Below are 25,847 nucleotides of genomic sequence, written 5' to 3' on the forward strand. Positions count from 1 at the left end.
GTCTCTAAGCCTCTATTGTTGCCTTCTTCTGCGTAAGGTTCTTTCAATCTCAGGATCAAATATCACTAGTTCAGACTCTAGAGACCTTGGCATGCACGAAAGAGATACCTGTAATTAAATCCAAGGTGTCAAACAAAATAAAAAAGAGAATGCTAAAGTAAATAATTGAAAATAAAATTGTGGATTAATAGTTCCCGACAACCGCGCCAAAAACTTGATCAAGCAAAACTTGTACTGTGGAATCCTTACTAAAAATATGGTTTTGTATGCTCAAAAATTAATCGCAAGTGCACGATGTTAAGAAATAGTATAATGTACGTGAGTACGAGTATCGTTCCACTGAAGACTGTATTTGACTATTATTATTTCAGTTATTAAATCTTTAGTAACGAAATTTGGATGATTGTTTTAATACTACTATGCTCAAATAAATATGCAAAAAAAAAAGATTCAAGAATTGAATAATGAAATATAATATCTAAAATGGTTGATTAAGATTCAATGAGAAATTAATTTGTTGGGAATATCGGTTCACCTACCCCTCGTTAATTAATTAATTCGTTCGATAGCGAATGTATGCTTCCGACAAGATTTCCTATTCAATTGAACACACTCTCTCGAGCTATTCCAAACTAATTCTGCTCAGTGAAGTAATTAAATGTCTTTAATTATTTATCACGAGTGAATCGCATATCGATCTATGAAATTTCCTAGTTTTCGACACTTAGGACTATAACTATTGGCGCGTATCCAATTTCATATGTCTATGTAAATTGTAGATCCACGGATTATACTACTCGTTCCTATCACAAGCTATTCTCTCGAACTCACTCACAATATAAAAACGTTGTTAAAGTTAGCTATGCTCTAACAACACAATGAAAAATAGTAGCACATTCAAGAATAAAGAAACAATCGAAATATAAATTAATTAAATCAAAGTTTGGGGTAGGATCCCCAAAAATCCCAACAAATATTATGGTTTAGCTACTAGAGTTCATGGTAGAAATAAAGACAACACAATGTTTAAATGATAAAAACTAGATCAGAAATACTATGCGTGACGAAAGTGCGAGGAACGACGCCCGGAAAATCTTCGAATCTCAAACTCCAAGCGCAAAATCCTCTCCAAGGCTTGTGGTGGCTGATGAATTCTGTCTCCTCCACAAAATCATCCCCTCAACCTCTTCATATTATCCATATCCCCAAAATAAGGTAAGGAATCGGACAAGAAATCTTTCAAAAAATAGTTGGCGCTCGGGCAGTAGAATATTACCGCTCGAGCGCCACACCTTCTGTAATTATGCTTGGGGAATGCGGCAGTCACGTTCGGGCGGTAGAATATTACCGCCCGAGCGCCACACCCTCTGTAAATTAGCTGCTCGAGTCACTTCTCGCGCCCGAGCGGTAAATTTCTGCTGCTCGGGCGCCTGTCTTTCTGCCCATTTTTGCTCATTTTTCTCCGATTTCAGTTTTCCGGTCATTTTTCCTGCAAATTCACCACGCCCAAGTGAGACATGATCAAATGCATATGCTTACTCTAAAACAAACAAAATGTAAATGAAATGTATGCATGCACAAGGCAAACACACACAAAACTAATGCAGTAAAACACGTAAAAACCATACCTATCACTGGGTCCCTTCCCTCTGTCTTTGTTTTCTGGACAATCTTTAATTCTATGACCCACCTTACCACATCTGAAACAAGCACCTGTTTTCCGATAACATTCCCCAATGTTGCTTTTGTCGACAAGTATTGCACCACTTTCCTTCTGTATTGCCAGCACCGTTAAAGGTTTCTCTTTAAGGGCCACTTAAATAGTTTGGCTTTTTGAATTTTGGACCATTTGAGCAGATTGACTGGCCATCAGTCTTTTGTTCTTGTTTTCTTCCTCACGGCGTTTGATATCTATCTCCGCGCTCATTGCAGCGCCCATCAAATACGTGAAATTGTATGGCTTGAACACCGCAAAAGCCGATTGAATCCGGCTGCTCAGTCCCTTCTTAAAACGATGCCTTTTTAATGTTTCATCAAACATGATCGTTGGAACATAGGTTCCCAGATCGTTGAACCTTGAAGTGTATTCCATCACTGTCATGTCTGGTGTTTGTTTGAAATTCTCAAACTCTCCCAACTTTTGCAGACGAAACTCAGCTGGATAATATTGTTTCAAAAATTCTCTTCTGAAAGTCTGCCATGTGATCTGTTCCACCTCAGCCAGAGATGGTGACACAGTTTCCCATCATTTTCTTGCTCGATCCTCCAAAAATGGTGTCACAACTTCCACCTTCAATCCTTCCGTCACTTCCAGTAGGTGTAATTGTTATTCGACATTCTTGATCCAGTTATGGCTTACTTCCGGGTCTGGGTTCCCATCGAAAGTTGGAACTCGATTACTTCTGAGGGATTCATAATGGTATTTAATTCCACGCGATTGTGGTTCCGGTGGCAGCTGAATGGCGTTGGCAAGGGGATTCATGATTCCTTGCAATGTGGCGGCTACAATGGTAGCTATGGCCATCAAATCTTCCTGGCTGAGATTTACCCTTGGGGGATTCTCATCCTCGTTTTGGTTAACTCTTCTGGGGTTTCGATTATTTCTGGGTGGTCTGCCTGCCATTCCCTATAAACATATGTATTTATTAATTTGTTTGCCACATTGTATAATCAAAGAAATAATTTTCATTAAGATTTGAAATTCATACAATCTATCATTTTTAAAGCAAATAGTTCTTAGATACAATCAATGCCTAATCTAGAACTCTCTCTAATCGTCTATCACTTCGCCATCTCTTATCGCTTCATCGATTTCCTCCTCCATAGGGTTTTCTTCTTGGTTAGCTTCGAGTACTTCTAAGAGTTCCTCCATATTGATCATATTATTCTGTAGCTAATCAATATGATTTTGTAATTGTGTGTTGTGGTGGTCAAGGTTGTTTACTTGATCCTGAAGCTCCTGTATTGTTGATTGGTTTACTGCTTCATTGATTTTGTATTCATCAATTCGTTTGGAGCGTAATGATTTTGAGAAGGCTATCATCCCGGATTTGGAGCATCAAAATCCTATCTTGCGCTTTGTTCAACTCTTGCTTGGTGATCTCGTGCTGACATTCCGATTCATGTGATAAGCAGCATAGCTTTTAACATCATTACGCAATATTTTCTCTTCCTCTCTAGCTTCACGAAGATCCTCCATCATGCACACGTTATTCCCATCTAGCTGATAGTTATCCCTCTTGAGTTTTTCATTTTTTTCTTTCAAAGTTTTAATCTCTGTCTCTTTTTCTTGAAGCTGTTTTTAAAGTTCATTTATAATGCTTTGAAGATTCATGTTTGTTTCCTATAAAGATAAAACATTTTTGATAAGATACTCATCAAAATTTTCAAATGCAATAATTTAACGATGATAGGAATTTTTATTTAAAAATAAGTTGATACACTTAATACTTTTTCAATCATATTTTTATTACAATCCTACTACTAATCTTAGTCTAGTCGATCATATCTCCGTCGTCACTCTCACTGTCGTTGCCGACCACATCCATTGGTGCCTCTTCCTCCTCTGCCATGTTCTCTACCACCAGATGCAAGTAGTTGTTCTGATCATGAAGCCGGTTCATAGTACCGTGGAGCTTTGAAATGTACCGCTGTTGCTTGGCGCTGAACTCCTCCTGACGCTGACGAGCCTGAGTAGCACGCTCTATCTCCGTCTCTACTCTTTCCAGCAAGTCCTTGTTTTGTGAAGCTAAGCGCGTGATGCGAGTTGAATCAGTCGGTATCTGTAAAAGTTGGCTCTCAACCAAGTTCAAGTGATGGGTAAGTCGCTGCACGTCTGTCTCAAGTATACCTCTAATCTCGCTAAGCTCCAGCTTCTCTAGTCTTTCCTTAGCCAGTTGTGCCTTCAAAGTCGCAATCTCCTTAACCTAGTTATCTATCGTGAGCCGGCGCATACGAAGGGCAGCCTGAGCACGAGTACGTGAAGGAGCCATTTCCTAGAATAAGTGGAGGAAAAATATCAGAATCGTATAAAGGATAGAAATGCACAAATAATATAAACAAAGCTGTCGTGGAATTTTTCATACTGAGAATTTTGCAGAACAATTGGATGGATAGAATTCGAAGCAGTTCAAAATTTGGGGAACAAATGAAAGTTGGACTCAGAGTGGGATGCACTAGGCTTTTGCGAAAGTTTTGTCAAATTTTGCCTATAAAAATCCCAGCGGGATTATAAACCTGGCTGCTCTGATACAACTTAAATGTCACGCCCCATGTCCGAATCGTCGATGACATTTGGCATTGTTTAACAATTACTTGAAAACAATTAAGCCTCGTATCAAAAACAAACCAGTCTTTTTCATAAAACAATATTGTCTTTACAATGACAATGAAATAAAATTACATCAGAGTTTCAGAAGCGGAAACAAAAGGAAAGTAGAAATCTTGAATCTCGATCTCGATCATCANACAGTATTCCAAATATGAGTTTCATGATACTCATCATATGAGCATCCCATATTCTTTCTACTATTTGTATATTCAAGGGCTTTATCTATGCAACTAGCATGGGTATACAGATAAAGATGTGCCAAAACAATAATTTCAAATATTATTAAAATAAAGACTGTTTATACATAGAGTTTCATTGTGAACACTCGGCCAACACTTGGCTCGACGTGCACCTACTCTAACACACCAATGGGGGCCAGCAGAACTATAATTTTCGTCCCATGTCAAATTTGAATCGTAACAGTGCAACACAGAATTCAGAGTTTTCCAGACAGAACGTATCAGAATTTTCAGATGTCAGAGTTTCATACGGATTTAGCGGAATCAAAGAATTTCGAAACATAGAAGAAAACATATAATCGATCGAAATTTTTAAAAGACAGACATCATGCTTTTCAAAAATGAGGACACACATACATGCATGACATAACTTATATATTCAAGTTTTAAAAGTACAAACGAATATACATATCAAAAACCCACTTACCGAATTTGCAGATTCTTGTACAAAGTTTCCTCTCAAAAATCGAGCAGCACTTTGACTTTACCTCAGAAAAATTTGTCTTCGATCGAGCAGTACTTTGACGCAGGATTTCAGCACTTGACTGCACGAAAATTCCTTCCTCTTCCTTTCTTAGCTTGGCCGAAATTTTGGAGGGGTTTGTGTAGGGGTGAGGGCCGAATTCTTTGTGCCCTTCTTGGAGCATTTTCCTTCCCTTTGATGTGGTATTTATAGGCCAAAGATAACCCCTTCACCTAGCCCTCCCCTTGGATGCCAACTTGGGCCCCAAGCCCTGCATTCAATGTGACTTTTAATGTGGTCAAGGTATATCAATCATCAAAGGTCATCTCCTGCACCATAAATGTGTCCTGGTCCCGTAGCTCCTCCCGCAGCTCCTTTATGGGTTAACTCAAAGGTCATTTCTTGCATTCTTAATTTGTCCAAACCTTTAGCTTCTCCTTTATCTCCTTTTTTGGTCTCGTTAGGACAAGCTTGGTTGAGCTTCTTTGAGCTGAAAGATCGAGTCCTTGAGCTGGGGTTTTACTCCCCCAGTGATAACTCTTTAATGGATGCGGTTTCTTGCAGCTTGGCTTCACGTTGATCCAATCCCCGAGAATTGAAACTACTTCCTCGAGTTAAATTAGCTGAAAATCTACGTTAATATTCAATTTTTACAGTTAGAATGAAAGTTGTTGAGCTTAGTTTGAGCTAAATTTCAAGTTCGTATTTCTTACATGATTTGCTTCAGATCGGAAAATCCCGGGTTCTCACAGTTTGCATCATTATTTTGAGGCGTCATGGGAGTTTGAATCATTGTCATAGCATCCTAGGATGGGTCTCGAGGATGTGAATTTCCAGCGTCTAGACAGGCCCCGACCCTTACACGGTGTCCGTGTCTTCCATGTTTAAAAAAAAAATTAAAATATGTACATATATATGGATTGTTTTGGGATTTGATGTCTTGATTTAGTACGATGATTAAACGAGGTCGAGTCCCGAGAGATTTAGAACGTCATAAGGAAATTTGTCATTTTTGGGCGTGAGCACGACTAATACGTCTAAGTTACGAAAGATAAGTGTTTGAACTCATGTTAGTATGTGCAGCAGTGGCCCCAAACGAGACCCAACGCATCCCTTAACGCTATGTAAGTATGTTCGACGTGCAAAAGAAAATATTTTATGTTTTTGAGATATGCTAAATGTCTTGTGACCAATTATGAACGGGTTTGGAAGTCGGTGAACGTGGACGAGGACCTCTCCACCCCGGTAAAGTATGACCGGGTTTGATCAGGATTGGAAAGCGGTAAAGTATGACCAGGGACCAATCCATCTCGGTAAAGTATGACCGGATTTATAAGTGTTGAGTCTTTAGACTCACTATACTTGATCGATGCATGTGAGCATGAGGATGAGGAAACGAGGGGTGGGGACCAATGAGCTGGCTTGGGCTGCGCAGGAGGCTAAACCCGAGGACCGCCCATGTTTTAAGAACTTTATGCACGTTGTTTTAAATACTCTGATTTTTATTACGAGTCCCATTTACTTTGTTTAAACAAGTATTTTTACAAACTTTGATAGTGGTTTTTTACTTCAAATATTTTGGGATGAATGGTATACTTTTATCACACTTTGAATGATTTCTATTTATTTAAGAAAAATTTAAATTTTCCGCAAAAAATTTAAGTTGTTTAAAATACGGTACGTCACACAAACCATCAAGGAAGTGTCGTAATTTTTCAGCAGCAGCATTCACAATCAAAGGCACAAAGTGACAGTCCCTATCAAACTTCAGCACAAATTCAGCAACAGACCAATCCCCTTGACGGAGACTCATGAAATATCTCTTAAGAGTAGAACGAACATCAGATGTGAAGTACTTATCATAGAACACCCGCTTGAACTTCTCCCAAGTCAAAGTCTCCATATTCACTCCTCGCACAGCTCCCTCCCACCATAAGGAAGCATCGCCTTTCAACATATAGATGGTACAGCAAACTCGATCAGCGTCCGCCATGTCCATGTAGCGAAAAATAACCTCTAAAGATCAAATCCATCCCTCAGCAACGAATGGATCAGTAGTGCCATGAAATTTCTCGGGTCCATCATCCTAAATCGCTCATAAGCAGCCTCTGGTCTAACCCTTACTCCATTTACTACGTGTTGCTCAAAAAAGCGGGCCATACCAACTAGTACATGGGTACTAGAATCCTGAACAGGTGGAGGCTGTGGAATATCCTCCTCATGTCTAATCTCATCAGTCCTACGCAATACCTTTCTAGGAGGCATCTCTGTACATGTCGTCCAACCACGTAACCAACATGCAATTAATCATTTTTTCCATGCAGCATGCAACTACCACTTATATCATGTATCATGAAAGCATTTAACAGAATTTTGGCATATAACATATACAGCAGTAAAAACTCACATATTTGAGGCGTGACTTCTTGATCTTCTTAGAATGATAGTACACAACCCCTTTTGGGGAAAACTTCACTCTGAAACCAACTGAAACGACCTCGAAATTTTTTTTCCTAATCATAAATCATAAACTCGAAAATTCTAAAATAAATAACTTAGCATTTCTAACAATCCTAATAATTAACATTTGAAATCTCGAGAGCACCAAATAAAATCTTAAATCATCAACTAACCAAAACTCCTAAATCGACTTTAAAAAAGATCAATTAACCATAAAATAAAGTATAAAAATATCTCTAATAAAGTTATTAGCATAAATATTTTAATCTTTTATCTATCTAGCTAGTGCGAAATAAATGGTCATTGGGTGTGTATTGCAGCACTCGATCCACTCAATCGTCGACGCCTCCCATAAATCATCAAATCCTGCATCTTACAAACATAGTTTGTCTAATGACTCAGCATGTTCTAAACATAAGTTGCAAATAATACATATACAATCACTAGCATTAAAAAAAATCATACTTTAATTTTAAAATAGCTTTTAAACATAAATAAACCATTTAAAATCATTTCAAAATCATTTAAACATAAATATATCATTTAAAAACCTTTTAAGAATAAATCATATATCATAAATCATTTTAATCTTAAAGCTATCAATCTTTCATCATTTTGGATGAAATTTGATCCTTGAAAATGACTAGCTTTTATCCTTTGGTCGACTGCAGTCTTAGCTCCACATGGCCCATGGGGGTGGGCACTAGGCTCTACCATAGAAATACGATCGTCGGGCTCTCTCGGGAGCCTTATATCATAGACGGGCTCCCTCTGAGACCTTTTCTCTTAAATGGGCTCCCTCTGGGGTCTTCTCCCGTAAAAAGGCTCCCTCTAGGGCATTTTCCCCTCACGACATACCCACAAAATCATATATCATTTTTCACAGTGAATTCACATCCCTCAAAAAAATTTTAATTTTTTTAAAAAAACATAAAACATCATAGCTTTCCAAAAATAGCATTTTAGACAGTGAAAATAGCAATGCTTTACCATAAATCATAAAATATCATATTTTCATCAAAATCATCATTTCAAATCACAAAATACCATTTAAAATACATTATGATCCAAAGTGTAAATTTCCGTTTTGCCCCTATATTTAAAAATTATCGATTTTATCTTTTTCATATTTTTAATGACATGGGTTTATCCCAAATAATTATTTAAGCTTAACTCTAATTATTCATAATTTTATTCAGGTTAATTCGAGGCTTTTCAATTAATTCTTTAATTAACTATTCGAGAGACGATTAAATCCCGGATAAATTCAAAACTCATTATTTTGATCCCAAATTTTAAACATAACCTTTTTAATACCTAAACTACTCTTGTGAGCCATGAACCACACCCGTGGACCCATGGTTCCAATTTTATTCTTTTTAATTCGAAATATGACTCTTAACTGTACAACCCGAGCCATCTCCCTATTACTCGATCCACGCCCGAGCAAAACCCTAGACAACCCACCTAGGCACCTCCTGACCAAGCCCAGCCCATAGAACCTAACCCTAGTTTGCTCAAACACCCCTGGAACCCAGACCTTGTTCTGCGCACAAGATCCTTTCTCTCCCAAGGACTCCTAGTGGCACTAGGACTCTTCCAACCGAGCCACCACTGATCCCATCTGACCCTAACCATCCCTGGACCATGCCCAGACCCAACATAGCCCTTCCCAGCCCCTGAACCCACACGCGAGCCACCAAAAACAAGGCACCAGCCTGTGCGCGCTCCCTATGGTGCTCCCTCACGTTTTCTACGAGCCCTCACCGAACCAAGCCACCCCTGATCCCAGCCCTTATTAACCCTCACTGGACAATCGTAAGTCACCGTCCAGATCACCTAGCCCAGCCCCAAGCCGAGCCGCAGCCCCCTTGTGCAGCAGCCGAACGAGGAAACTGCTTGGGGAGAGTCCTAACCTTCGTGGACTCCTCCCCAACCCTGATACACGAGTCCTAGGCATTCTAGGACTCTTCCTAGGACCTAACCATGACCCTAAAACCCATCCTCGAGACCTGGTCGAGCCCCAAGTGCCCATGCATCCTAGAAAACCCCATGACTCAAGTGCAACCCAACAAAAACCCACGGTCTCTTCCTTAACCTTTCCTATGGTTCTATCTTGTTATTTCCTTTAATTTTTATCATGTTTAAATCACAATTCGTTCATATTTTATCATGTATTTGCATAGTGTCCGTTGGGCTCATAATGTTCTTCATATAAACGTAAAATCGTTGTGTTTTTGAAAATATACAATCTACCGTAAAAAAAAAATATCCAACAATCATATTTTCCATGCATAAACAATTAAATCAATCATATTATGATTTGTATGATGTTTAAAAGAGTTTAAAAAACGTGCATTTGCATTTATAATGCTTGAATAGACGATCGTTGGCTAGGGGTTGACGTTGGACGACCAGAACCCTAGCCTTTATTTTTTCCCAAATTCTCGAAAATTGTAGGTGTGTGTGAGGGTGAATTTCGGCTGATTAAAAATTAATTATGGTGTTTTGAAAGCCTAGGAGTCCTATTTATAAATAAATTAACATGTTAATTGACTTTGGTTTTGGGCTTGCAAGCTTAAGGGCAATTGGGCCTTTTTTAAATAATTAAATCGGGCTCAATAACACTTATTTACTTAAAACATAAAATTTTATAAAATTAGTTTCCCAAAAATAATATTTTTGATCTTTTAAATTATTTGTTTGCCCAAAACCAGCTTTCTAGGAAAAATCGAGCTCGACTCGTAAAATAAATTGAACTCCAATATTTTTAAGAAAATTAAATCATTTTTAATCATATTAGAAAGCCTTGAAAATATTTAATGAAAAATAAATATTCTTGTCTTGGTCGTCCCTGGTCTCCTTTCCACTGCTTATTATCGAATATTCAGGTAAAATCCTTAAATTTCATGTTATATGTCATATTATCGTTTAATCATATAATAAATATCATGCTAGCATTTAAAATCAATTAAATAAAAGATTTAAGAAATTAAAATAATTTGCATGCATGTGGTTTACGTATGTTGGTTTTTCGGACGTTACAAGTTAGCTTGTCAATTATTCCTGATTCATCAAATGCGACATGAATCGATTATTCTACATTTAAAGTACATTTATTAAAAACACTGTAGGCTTTACTAACTGAGGAGTAACCCATAAAGATTTCTTCTGTAGATTTTGCATCAAATGTTTTCAAATGATTTTTGCCATTATCGTGAATATAACATCTGCAGCCGAATATTCTGAAGTAGGATACCACACTTTTATGTCCATGTCAGATCTCATAAGGTGTTTTTAGATGATTTTTGTTAATTATTGATATGTTCTGAGTATAACATGCAGTGTTTACTGCTTCTGCCCAAAATTTCTGAGATATACCAGAATCAGCAAGCATTGTTCTAGATGCTTTTTTCAGTGTGCGATTTCATCTCTCAGCTACATCATTTTGCTGAGGTGTTCTAGCAGCTGAGAACTCATGCTTAATTCCGGTATTTTCTAAAAATTGAGAAATTTTTTTATTTGAAAATTCTGTCCCTCGATCCGACCTTATTATGTTAATTCAAAATGATTTTTCATTTAATAATCTTTTGAAAAGCTTAATCAGTTGCGCAGCAGTTTGGTCTTCTGATTTAAGAAAGATAACCCAAGTAAATCTTGAAAAAGTATCAAATATTATTAAGGTGTATTTCATTATCCCTAAACTCATGACTTGTATAGGACCAAAAAGATCTATATGTAGTAGTTATAAGCATATGGAGGAAGACTTACTACCCTTGTTTTTAAATGAAGATCTTACTTGTTTACCAAACTGACATGCTGGATAAAGTTTATCTTTTAAAAAATCGATCTTAGGCAGAACAGTTACTGTAACGTCCCGAAAATTCGAAGGTCCACGTGAACCACATGCATACAAGATCATGAATTTCTTGTACTTTAATTAAATTGATTTTAATTGCTTTAATTTCATAAATTAATTATGAGGTGCATATTTACATGTTTAAAATGTACTTTTTTGCATGAATGCAATAAACTATATTTTTAAAGGTTATTCGAGTTGCGATCGAGGAACGGAGACCGGGAACTGAAAAAAGGGAAAATGTTTTTATTAGATAATGTTTTTTTATTATTTGAAATAAGGTTGATGCTTTTTCTTATTTTTGAAAATAAAGAGTTTTGAAGTGATTTTACACGCCGGAACGTAATTTTTATCGGTATACAAATTTCATCAAAAATATGAACGTTTTGACAAACCGGCTAATAATTTCACAAACTTTATTAAACAAAATAATTTTAAAAGCACTAATGGGCTTATTGGGCCTAACTAATCTTGTTAATGGGCCTAAGCTACTATTAGTATTTTATTTAGTATTTAAAATATAAAACCCACCCCATAATTTAAATCAAAACTCACGCCTCCCTCAACCCACAAGACTCCTTGTTCTCTAAATAAACTCACGGGACACACAAGGTTTTTGAAGGAAAAGTTTTGACCATCTCTAGTTTTCAAGTAAGGGTCCTCGTTCGTCGCCATTCTTAGCAATCGTCAACGTTTATTCGTGCGTATATTACGCAAAGGCACGCTATAATCTTTCCTTCACTCATCCATCACACCATATTATATATTTAATTATGTATTGCATGAAAAACAAGTTGCACATGGATTTATTTTCGTTTTTATGGAAACATGAATTTTTGAAGCATGTGTTTTAATCCAAAAACATGATTTATATGTTCTTAAGGGGCTGCCATGATTAGGGGTTGAACTTGTATTTTTTTTACATGATTCAAAGAGTCCTAGGATGCAAACATCGCTGCACATGAACAAGATAGAAGCTGGAACCGAAAACGTGTGTTTGTTGATCAAGGCTCGGTTTAAGGGGCTTAGGCTTTGCATGGCATGCTAGGACTCGAGACTAGGGGCTGGGGAGGAGATAGGACTCCACCCGAGAGCCATCGGGAAGACGTACGCGAAAGGGTGTAGCCGCGCAGGGAAAGGGCTCTGCCAGGGGGCTTCGGGCTGGGCTAGGTTTAGTCCTTAGGATCCTAGGAGGGTGCACAAGGGTCTGGTTAAAGGGCTGGTGTTGTGACTTTGATTGTTGCACGCCCAATAAAAGGTTGTCCACAAGTAGTATAATTTGGTGAGTCCGATATCGTATCCATATGGAAGTTAAGGTAATTACAAGTCCACTACAATGTCTTTTTATTTTTGTTTTTTGTTTTTTCTTCTTTAAATTGTTTGAATCTTTAATTGGTAATTTTTAATAGTTCAAATTTTAATTTAAGTAGTTGAGATTAAAGGATCCACTTTTGGTATTTTACTAAAGTTAACATTAATGAACATTATTGAAATCCACTTAATAAAATGGTTCCAATATATTAAAAAATTATATTTATATTATGTTATATATTATTATCTTTATAAGTATATAATATATACCAAAACTTATAAATTTCGTCAAGTATTTATTGTGCTATATATATATATTAATAAACACTAAATCAATGTTCTCACTTTAAATAGTTGGTAAAACCAAAAAAATATTTAAACGGTACCAAGAAATTAATATAATGATATATTCATATATAATAAATCAAGGCATCTACTTGAAATGGTTGGTAATACCAAACTAACATTTAAATTGTTCCAAGAATTTAATATTATAATATATTCATATATTATAAATCAAGGAATCCACTTTAAATGGTTGATAATACCAAACTAACATTTAAATGGTTCCAAGAATTTAGTGTAACATATAGCAACAATAAATCAAAACTCCCACTTATAAGTAGGGTATAAAATGCTTAAAGAAATAAATATAACATAAACAATAAATAATGATTAAATAATATAAAACATAGATTCTTACCTTTTAATAACATTATTATCATGCCAAAAGTTTCACCTTTTCATCTCAACTTTAGGAAGTTAGCTATTCATTATTCAAATTGTAAAACTTTGAATATGAAATTAACATGCTAATTATATTTAAATGAAGAAATAAAGGAAAAATAAAGAGAGAAATATTATTAACTCAAAAGTTTGTTTATAGAATGAGGAATATCTCAATTCATTACAATGCACGCCTATTTATAGACAAATTTGGGGAGACAACCACAAATAAAATATTATTTTTTTACACATAAGTCTTCATTGGTGTTCCATGAAATTATATTTTAATACACATCACTTTGGAAAATCTTTCCATCTGAATCTTCTTTTCCACATAAAATAAAACATGTAGATAATTGAGTTTTTTGAATTGTGGTTTTTTTTTTAACCATTTGACCAAGTAATTTGAGAGATATGGTCAAAATGCTAGAGCATGGTAAAACTGCCACTCATTTGGTAACTTTATTGTTGCTTAATTTGATCCCACTTGTGAGAAGATTTTTATCTCATGCTTGTCAGAATTATTGTAGATATTAACATCAACTTTCTACATGTTTAAGAATCGTCTTAATCCCATTTGCAACGCCAAGGTTATATATATATATTTTTCCTGATCTTCTTTTGAGATTTTTTTTCTTCTTTCATAACATCATAGAATCGACAAAGTTTATGCTCATTGACCACATATTTATTTAATTTGTACAATACATTTCTCTCTTTCTATTTTTTTCTTCTTCTTTTCTTTCTTTTTTTTTTTCAGGAAATATAAATTTTTTTTTAAAAATAAGAACTCAAGATCTAAACAATAGATATCTTCTCTTATGATCAATAACGGCTCGAAAGCTGTTTTCTCAATCCTCTCCACTCACTCACAAAATATGTGTGAGTTTAAAATTTTAGGCACTCTTATCAGGTATATTTTGGGCCATATACTTTATTAACTGATTTGATCACAATGGTTAATCACTCAAAAAGATTTCATAAATCTTATTTTTATAGTGATCGGGATATTAAAATTGACTTTTTTTTTCAAATAAAAATTTAAACATCCTTAGATAGATTAATACATTTTCTAATTTAAACCTTTCAAACATGTAATGTATGATATTTTTGCAAAAATTACTAAGATACAAACAATAAACATGGTTTTATTTTAAAATAAAATATATATTTTTTAAAAAATTTTTTTTAAAAAAAAATTTGTTCTCCCCCCAATCAGAATATGACATTGTCTCTAATGTCAAAATAACTATTAATAAAGAGTACATAATGAAAGAGATATCACTTGAAATTTTATTGAAGATAACAAACTGAAACAAACGCAAATCAATCCACGACTTTTGAATCAATTATCCAACTTTCTTTTGTTACTGCTTGATTGCGACCAATTGATCTTTGCTATCATCGGATCAGGCTTCTGAACAAAAGCTTCCAAATCATCAATTAATTGGTCATCAGTTGAAGCATAAATGAGCATCCAACGTAAATTTTCTGAAATGAAATTCTGTTCTACAGCTTTATCAAGAAATGTGAACAAACTGAATGATAATTAATATTGATATTCAACAAGCATACAGGTTTATTATGGATATTAAGTTGTGCCCAAGAAACAGTGTGAAAAATTTCTTCTAATGTACCAAAACCACCTGGTAATGCGATAAAAGCATCGGAATTTTCAATCATTTTTGTGATTCTTTCATACATAGAAGAATTTTTAATTCCTCCCCAATCGTAACAACTGTAATATTCCCTTTAGCTAAAGCAGTAAGAATAATACCCAAAACCTGACTGCCTCCAAGATGTGCAGATGTTGAAACATATCCCATTAACCCAATATTACCTCTCCCATATACCAAGTTAATTTTTCTTTCAGCCAATATCTTTCCAAGATTTTTCGCTGCTTCTATAAACACTTCATTTTTTCCAGGACTCGACCCACAAAATACACAAATATTTTTCAATCTTTGTATAGAGGATCCAGCCATGTTTTTACTTTTTTTTTGGTATGCGAAAATAGAGAGAAAGATGAGAGATTTTATAGGGGTAATATGCTATCATGACAAAACTATGAGTCCCAGCTGTAAGCAGAATAAACAGTAAAAATAATAATGACACACATGCATATATACAGTAGTGTGATTGTGGCTCACAATTTTCCTCTGGTTTTACGTCTAGAAACGGCTTCAACGCCTTCTATGAGTCGAGGATATGCTTCCCATCCAATTTTCTTATAAATTGGCAAACATGGTCTTTTTTAGTCGGATTCCCAAGATTATTACGACGACGCTCATCTTGGAATTGTTTCCACAAATGGAGAAGTTCAATATGCACGTGTCCACTAGAATGTGTCTCAAGAGTCAATTAGATGTTATCTAAAGACTCCTTACTCATCCCATTCTTAATGAAACCAATTTTATCTTCTCTGTTATTGGAAACATATCCCAAAGATCTGTATCGTTTGTCACAAATCCATCTTGCACACTTATGACAAACCCCTTGACTTATGGCCCTTCGTTTTTTCGCAAAAGTACTTTTTCCTAATCTAGGCATATACCGAATGAGTAATGACTGTGGAACTTCTCCTCCTTATCGGACCTTAGCTTCTATTACAAGACGAATATCTTCTGGAATTCCTTTTCGCATTAGCAATCTCAATCTTTCACACCTACCTACATAAATTTTTCTTAGAACATTTTCAGAAACAGAGGAAAAATATTTACAAATATTTGAGAGAATTTCATCCATTTTTAAAAGAAAAGAAATGATTTTTTTTTAATTTTTGTATCAGCAATTGTGAGAAACTGATTAAACCGACTATGAGAGCCACGGAGTACCGTTATCCGCCATTTAACCGAGAAAATAAAAAGATTAAGGAAACCTGAAATAAAAACAAACAAAATTAATTGCTATACAAAAAATCAAGGATCGGAAAGGGAAATAAACTCTTCTTTAAAGATTTCCTTTTCTAAAAATGGTGTAAGCCTTTGTCTATTTACTTTAAAAACATCACCGTTTTTAGGATTTTCAATGTACACAGCTCTATAAGGATACACATGTTTTAAAACATATTGACATGTCCATCTTGATCGTAATTTTCCTTGGAATATGTGAAGTCGAGAATTATAAAGTAAAACTTTTTTACCAATCTCAAATGATTTTCGAAGAATTGTTCTATCATGAAATGATTTGATTTTTGCTTTATAAATCCTTGAATTCTCATACGCGTCATTTCTGAGTTCATCAAGTTCATTACGCTGCAATTTGCGCAATTTGTTAGCCTCATCCATGCTTGAATTAAAAATTTTGATCGCCCAATATGATTTAGTTCCAGTTCCACACGCAAATGACAATGTTTTCCGTAAACCAACCTATAAGGAGACATATTCAATGATGTTTTAAAAGTTGTTCAATATGCCCAAAGTGCATTATTAAGTCGCAGAGACCGATTATTTTTATTTGGGTTAACAGTTTTTTCCAAAATTTGATTTATATCCCTATTAGCTAATTCAACTCGTCCATTTGTTTGAGTATAATAAGGAGTAGTTACTTTGTGAGTAATACCATATTTTTTCATTAATGAAGCAAATGGTTTATTAACAAAGTGAGTTCCCCCATCACTTATCATGGCTCGAGGAATTCCAAATCTATTAAAAATATTTTCTTTCAAAAATTTGATGACAATTTTATGATCATTTGTTCGACATGAAATTGCCTCTATCTACTTGGAAACATAATCAACTGCAATTAAAATATATAAGTATCCAAACGATGGTGGAAAAGGTCCAATAAAATCAATTCCCCAACAATCAAAGATTTCAATTTCAATGATAGGATTCAAAGGCATCTTGTTTTTTTTTGAAATCGCACTCAATTTTTGACAATTTTCACAAATCTTGCAGATTTCGTGGGTGACTTTAAACAAATTAGGCAAATAAAATCCACAATGCAAGATTTCTGCAGCCGTTTTATTTGAAGAAAAATGTCCTCCGCATGCTTCTGAATGACAAAATTTAATGACACTACTTACCTCATTGTCCGGTATGCAACTTCGAAAAATTTTATCTGGACAATACTTGAACAGATACGGATCATCCCAATAAAAGTTTTTTACCTCATTCAAAATTTTCTTTTATCTTGGGAACTCCATTGCGCTGGCACTTTTCCTGCCACAAGAAAATTTACTATGTTAGCAAACAAACGTGTAGCAGTAACTGAAAATAGATGTTCATCAGGAAAATTATCGTTAATTGGTGTCATTTCACAAGATGATCATGTTACTAGTCTCGATAAATGACGGGCAACGACATTCTCGGTTCCTTTTTTATCTTTTATCACAATGTCAAATTCTTGGAGCAACAAAATCCATCGTATCAGTCGTGGCTTTGCATCCTGTTTGGTCAATAAATATCTAATAGCAGAATGATAAGTAAACACAATAATTGTTGATCCAATCAAATAAGAACGGAATTTATCTAATGTAAATATTACAGCAAGTAGTTCTTTTTCAGTTGTGGAATAATTCATTTGAGCATTGTTTAAAGTTCTACTTGCATAATGTATCACATAAGGCGTACCGTTTCTTCTTTGACCCAATACTGCACCGACTGCATAATCACTCGCATCACACATGATATCAAATGGTAAAGACCAATTGGGAGGTTGCATGATAGGAGCTGATGTTAAATGTCGAATGATTTTATCAAAAGCATTTTGACATTCTTGAGTCCACTCAAATGCAGTGTCTTTTGTTAAGAGGTTATAAATGGGTTTAGAGATTAAACTAAAGTCCTTTATAAACCTCCTATAAAATCTAGCATGTCCCAAAAATGAACGAATTTCTTTAATGGTTTTTGGAGGGGGTAAATTGGCAATGACATCAACTTTTGCTTTATCAACTTCAATTCCATGAGATGACACGACATGTCCCAAAACAATCCCAGAAATAATCATGTAACGACATTTTTCTCAATTTAAAATAAAACCTTTTTCCTCACATCTTTTTAAAATTTTTCCAAATTTTCAACACAATTATCAAATGTATTTTCAAAAACAGTTAAATCATCCATGAAAATCTCCATACAATTTTCAACCATGTCGCTAAAAATGCTTAACATACATATTTGAAATGTAGCTGGTGCATTGCATAAACCAAATTGCATCCTTCTGATGCAAATGTTCAAAAAGGACATGTGAATGTAGTTTTTTCTTGATCTTCGAGTGCAATGGGTATTTGATAATAGCCTGAATATCCATCAAGAAAACAGTAGTAGGGATGACCTGCTACTCTTTCTGAAATTTGATCCAAAAATGGTAATGGAGAATGATCTTTCCATTGGCGTCATTTAATTTTCTATGATCAATACACATCCGCCAACTAGATGGGACTAGACTTGTTAACAATTCACTTTTTTCATTTTTTAACACTGTAATGCCAGATATTTTTGGAACTACTTGTGTTGGGATTACCCACTTACTATCAGAAATAGGGTAGATAATCCCAACATCAAGTAGTTTGAGAACTTCAGTTTTCACAACATCTTTCATGTGTGGATTTAATCTCCTTTGTGGTTGTTGAAATGTTTTAGCATTTTCTTTTAAGTGAATTTTATGAGTGCAAATTAATGTATTAATGCCTTTGAGATATTTTAGTGTCCAACCAATTGCATTTTTATGTCTTTTAAGGATATCAACTAATTTACCTTCTTGATCACTTGTTAGTTTGGAAGAAATTACCACTGGATATGTTTCATCTTCTCAAAGAAATGCATATTTCAATTCTTCTGGCAAGGGGTTTAACTCCAATATGGTTGGTTCATCATTGTTCTCATATTTTGCCTCAAATTATTTCTCTGATCCTAGTAATGAGTGATACCTGATAAAATCATCAAGATCAATTTCAATATTTTCTTTAACAGTATCAATTGAACAAATATCTAATTGGTAACGAGTACTCTTTTCTTGAATGTTTTCTTCCACAAGAGTTTCAATAAAATTTTCATCTTCACTTTCATCTCCTTTGTCATGTGATTGCTTACAAAGATTAAAAACATTAAGCTCCAAGGTCATGTTACCAAATTACAACATCATTATTCCATTCCTGCAATTTATTAGAGCATTAGAGATTGCTAAAAATGGACGACCCAAAATTACAGAAATTGCATTACAAGCTTCGATAGGTTGTGTATCTAAAACTATGAAATCGACAGGCTATACAAAGTTATCAACTTGGACCAATACGACTTCTACCATACCTCTTGGCACTTTAACAGATCTATCGGCAAGTAAAAGTGTTACCGAAGTAGGTTTTAACTCGCCTATATTGAGTTCTTGATAAATTTAATATGGAAGTAAATTCACAATAGCTCCAAGATCAAGAAAGACTTTTTTAATCTTTCGTTCTCCAATAATACATGAAATAGTAAGACAACCAGGGTCTTTGTATTTCAAATTATTATTATTTTGAATGATTGCACTTACTTGTTCGGCCAAAAATGCTTTCTTACTCACATTCAATTTTCTTTTCACAGTGCACAAGTCTTTCAAAAATTTGGCATATGATGGTACCTGCTTTATTGCGTCTAATAAAGAAATATTAACTTTTAATTGTTTAAAAATATCATATATATCAGAATTAAAGTTTTATTTTTTTTGTATTTTTCAATGCATGAGGGAATGGTGGTGACACTGTCTGTTGATCCTCCTCTTCGTAAGTTATGGGTTCCACTTCCTTACCCTTTGAAGTTGATTTATCATCATCCTAACAAGGTTCAAGAATGGATTTTTCCACAACCTTACCACTGCGAAGGGTAATAACAAATTTTACCTGATCCATCGGTTGAGTTCCAGAAGTTCCAATTTGTGTATGATGATCCTTGGGATTAGGCTGTGGTTGTGAAGGAAATTTACCTTTTTCAAAACATTAAGTGCAGATGCAAATTTAGCAAGAGTATCTTTCAAATCTGTCATTGTTTGAACAGTTTGAGTATTGATAGACTCTTGCTTTGCAATGAAAGAATTCAATGTATCTTCCAAATTTAATTTAGGTGGAGGAACATAAGGTGCATAATTTTGAAAATTTTGTTGATTTTGGAAATGTGGTTGTGAAAATTGTGCAGTATTATCATTCCTCCAACTAAAATTTGGATGATTTCGCCAACCTGGATTGTAAATTTGAGAAAATGGTTCAAAATTTGGCCTTTTAATTGTTCAAAACATTGGCTTGTTCATGGAAACATTCTTTAAAAGAGGGCAAAGTGGGACAATCTTTTGTAGGATGATCACTTGTATCACATATGTGACACGTAATTTATTGAACATATTTTTATTGACCGTTCTTTTTTAATTCAAGTGTTTCAATTTTTCTTGCCAAAGAGGTAAATCTATCTTGGAGATCATGTTCATCTTTGAGGGTATACATACCTCCACCAGATGTGGGAGATTGAATCTTGTTTGATGGTTCGATTGTACCTATAGTGTCCCAATTTTGAGCATTTTCAGATAATGAATCGAGATACTTAATTGCCTCATTTGGATCTTTATCTTCAAATGTTCCATTACACATAAATTCAACCATTTGTCTATCTTTAGGTGTTAAGCCTTCATAAAATTGAGAAACAACTCTCCAAATTTCAAAACCATGATGCGGACAAAGATTAAGCAATTCTTTATATCTATCACAACACTAATAAAAAGTTTCTTCTTGTTTTTGAGTGAAAGTGATGATTTGCCTTTTGAAAGAATTTGTTCTATGAGATGGAAAAAAAATTTTCAAAAATTGTTGCTGCAATTTATCCCAAGTTCGAATGGATCCCGATCTAAGATTTTGTAGCCAAGTTTTAGCTTTATCTTTTAAAGAAAAAGGAAGAAACTTAAGTTGAATGGTGTTCATGCTACAATTTAGATCATTACATGTGTTGCACACTTCTTCAAATTCTCGTAAATGCATGTATGGATTTTTAGAATCTAAGCCATGAAAGTTGGGTAAAAGTTGGATAATATCATGCTTAAAATTGAAATGAGATGTATCAGGGGGAAAAACTAGACATGAAGGTACACTAGTACATGTAGGATTCATGTGATCTCTAAGTGTTCTTCGCCTATCATGATCATGTTGAGATTGAATTTCATATTCATTTTCCTGGATGGGTTCTTCCGCCATGTTTTGTGAAACTAAAGGATTATTTCGAATGAGTCGACCACTAAGTGTACGTGACCAAATAATGTTCATGCAAATGCAAAAGAAAAAAAAACACACAAAAATAATAAAAATTCAAAGAAAGAAAAATAAAATATAAATAAAATTAAATAGACTTGAAATTAAATTAGACTTCGCCGGCAACGCCAAAAACTTGTTGTGACTTTGATTGTTGCACTCCCAATAGCAGGTTGTCCACAAGTAGTATAATTCGGTGAGTCCGATATCGTATCCACAGGGAAGTTAAGGTAATTACAAGTTTACTACAATGTCTTTTTATTTTTGTTTTTTGTTTTTTCTTCTTTTAATTATTTGAATATTTAATTGGTAATTTTTAATAGTTCAAATTTTAATTTAAGTAGTTCAGATTAAAGGATCCGCTCTTAATATTTTAATAAAGTTAACATTAATGAACATTATTGAAATCCACTTAATAAAATAGTTCCAATATATTAAATAATCATATTTATATTATATTATCTATTATTATCTTATAAGTATATAATATATACCAAAACTTATAAATGTTGTCAAGTATTATTGTGCTATATATATATATTTATAAACACTAAATCAAGGTCCCCACTTTAAATGGTTGGTAAAACCAAACAAACATTTAAATGGTACCAAGAAATTAATATAATGATATATTCATATATAATAAATCAAGACATCCACTTTAAATGGTTGGTAATACCAAACTAACATTTAAATGGTTCCAAGAATTTAAAATTATAATATATTCATATATTATAAATCAAGAAATCCACTTTAAATGGTTGGTAATACCAAACTAACATTTAAATGGTTCCAAGAATTTAGTGTAACATATAGCAACAATAAATCAAAACTCCCACTTATAAGTAGGGTATAAAAATGCTTAAAGAAATAAATATAACATAAACAATAAATAATGATTAAATCATATAAAACATAGATTCTTATCTTTTAATAACCTTTTTATCATGCCAAAAGTTTCACCTTTTCATCTCAACTTTAGGAAGTTAGCTATTCATTATTCAAAGTGTAAAACTTTGAATATGAAATTAACATGCTAATTATATTTAAATGAAGAAATAAAAGAAAAATAAAGAGAGAAATATTATGAACTAAAAGGTTTGTTCATAGAATGAGGGATGTCTCAATTCATTACAATGCACCCCTATTTATAGCCAAATTTGGGGAGACAACCACAAATAAAATATTATTTTTTTACACATAAGTCTTCATTGGTGTTCCAAGAAATTATATTTTAATACACATCACTTTTGAAAATCTTCCCATCCGAATTTTCTTTTCCACATAAAATAAAACATGTAGATAATTGAGTTGTTTGAATTGTGGTATTTTTTTAACCATTTGACCAAGTAATTTGAGAGATATGGTCAAAATGCTAGAGCATGGTAAAATTGGCACCACTTTGGTAACTTTATTTGTTGCTTAATTTGATCCAACTTGTGAGAAGATTTTTATTTCATGCTTGTCAAAATTATTGTAGATATTAACATCAACTTTCTACATGTCCAAGAATCATCTTAATCCCATTTGCAACGCCGAGGATATTCTTGTTTTATCGAACCTGTAAAAATAGTAAAAACTTATAATTACGCAACTTATATTTTATACAATTTATTATAAAACATATAATATTTAAACATTTAATAAAACAAAAACTATAAATTTATATTATAAAACATTTAATTAATATACAATTTTTTATTTTTATCAGTCGGCCCAGTGGCTAGAGTCCTAGGCGCGATTCAAAGAGTACTACATCAAGTGGAGTTCTCGGCCGTATGCTTCTTCTGAAGTTGGGGCTGCAGTTTGAGCTTAGGGTCAAGTCCTAAGGTTTATAAGGGTCCAGGAGGGTTCCTAGAGAAACCGGTCAGGGGTCGGTGAAAATCGAAGATGGCTCGAGGGTTAGTAGCTTGGTTCGAGTTAGGGTTTTCTTTGAATTAAAATTCGAAAAAAGGCTCAACGTGTGTCGAGTCATGGTACACGAGGGCTAAATAATTATTGGAAGTCTAAGTTTTTAATTTGAGAATTTTATATAAAAGTTTGATTTAATTCGGGATTAAAATGCATTAAGAATTAATAATTATCGAATAATTCAAAAGCATAGAATTTAAGCTAAATAAAAATATAGGACAATTAATGTAAGCTTAAATAATTATTTGGGATGGTCTAGAGTCAACGGAATTAAGAAAATGTCAAAATTGTGAAATTTTTCGTCTAGGGTAAAACGGTAATTTTACACCCGAAAATTAGTAAACATCATGGCAGTAACCTAAATGTTGTTTTATATATTAATATATTATTTTAAATGTTTATGAGTTTTTATGATTAACGATAATGTTAAAAGACATCTTGCATGATTGGTTTAAAAGAAAAACGTTATATGCATGTTTAATTTTTATAAGTAATGGAAATTCGAAATGTTGAAGGAAGTGAAGTAATTGTGACTGATACGATGATATGTTAATACGTAAGGCCAATGCTCAGTTGACGGATGTGGTGACCCGGACTCTAACTCAATTATCTTTGGGATTAAGTGGATCTTTGCTATAAAATGTGGGTCAAAATTTTGCTTTTAACATCAAAACATTTGTATATAATCATACACAAGTGATATCTCTATTTTATTTCCACAACAGTAAGTACATGTTTTCTTCCATTACATGTTTATACAAACTAGTGTTTATAACACACTACATATAAACAGTAAAACTACTAGTTCCTCTTCTACGCCTGAAGTCACCACGCTGTCCAATCTCAGTCATCCTCGTCGTGACCCTGATCTTGTCCCACCTGTTGTCATGCACACATACAGACACAACAACAGCCGGAAACTCTGGTGAGAACAAATCCCAATATAAAACATGAATACATGCATGTCATGCCAATAAACACAAGATAATAAAACATAAATCAGTATTTATGACTCCTTAGTGGATACGGATAAAACTCTTTGACTCTTATTCTTTGACTCGACTCATATCTAAGTCTAGGGATCCCGGTGTGAATAAGACGTAACAATCTCCCACCTACTCTCCCAATCAGGGTGGCGGTACGTCCTATTCCTAGAATTCGGTACTATCTGTATCGAATATCTACAATAGGAGTTGATCTTCACCTACGCCCATCGATATCACCGAACATCTAGTACTTGGCAATTCTACCAAGGCTTACCTATCTCATGTACATTGCTATAATTCCATAGACAAGGCATAACCATATCAAATTAAAAATAATCTAGTATGTGATTTTGGGAAACTCAAATCGGATCTAATTCGAGTTGTGCAATCCCGAATCAACATTGCTTTATACCTTTGTCTTCTCGGTCTGACGAAGTCGATGTCTCTAATTAAAATCTGTCCATAGTCAATCTGGTATTGACAATACCGAATAGACGCAATATCAATATACAACTCAATTCAAATCAATACTGGATAAAATCAGAACTAAATCAAATTCTGTTTCAACGACATAATTGCACAATCTCAATATACATAGCAATACAATTCAACATATATCAATTCCCGCAATTCATAGTCAATAATACTACAAATCTGATATCAAATCTCAATCACATCTATTCAACTCAACCCTGATTTGTTCTGATCAATACTCAAATCAAAACATAACCTGATCAATGTCAACTATACAACGATACAATCTCAATCAATAGCGCATCTGATTAATATCAATCTACTGTATTTCGACGGTATAACAATACAATCTCAATATCCGCGTCAATCTCAACATCACAGGTATAACAACACCGCTCATAATCAATATCAGTACAACTCATAGTCTCAACAATAACCGATCATAATCTCAAATATGTACAATCTCGATCATATTAGTTCTGAAAATCATAACAATTGCATAAACAGTCTGTTCTTCGATCTGACTCTGATTATACGATGTCTACCATGTTAAGAACACTATATATCAATTATATCTGATTCTGGCAATGTCATAATTTCAAATCGTATCAAAAACGTAAGAAACTTACGTCCAGTTGAAGCTCTCGTCGATAGGAACTCAGTACTGAAGTCGGATTCAAAATCTAACGGACGGATCTTTCGCAAATCGAGTTCTAAAATTGATGGAACTTGGAATATTCTCTGGAGCTTGCTTTCCTCATCTTGCTGCCGAATTCAAGGAAGAAGGTATGTATATATATACACGTTGCAACAATGAACCAAGTGTCGATTTTTCCTTTTGCATGACTCGCGCATATACGCGCCCAAGACCCGCGC

At 34.1% G+C, this 25,847-nt stretch overlaps 1 pseudogene; it reads right to left on the bottom strand.

The window, feature by feature from the left end:
* Window positions 1-15,442: 15,442 nt before the first annotated feature.
* LOC140963948 (uncharacterized) lies at window positions 15,443-20,961 on the bottom strand (annotated as a pseudogene).
* Between the last annotated feature and the right edge of the window lie 4,886 nt (window positions 20,962-25,847).

Source organism: Primulina huaijiensis, chromosome 18 (assembly GCF_012295235.1).
Source record: "Primulina huaijiensis isolate GDHJ02 chromosome 18, ASM1229523v2, whole genome shotgun sequence".
Taxonomy (NCBI): Eukaryota; Viridiplantae; Streptophyta; class Magnoliopsida; order Lamiales; family Gesneriaceae; genus Primulina; species Primulina huaijiensis.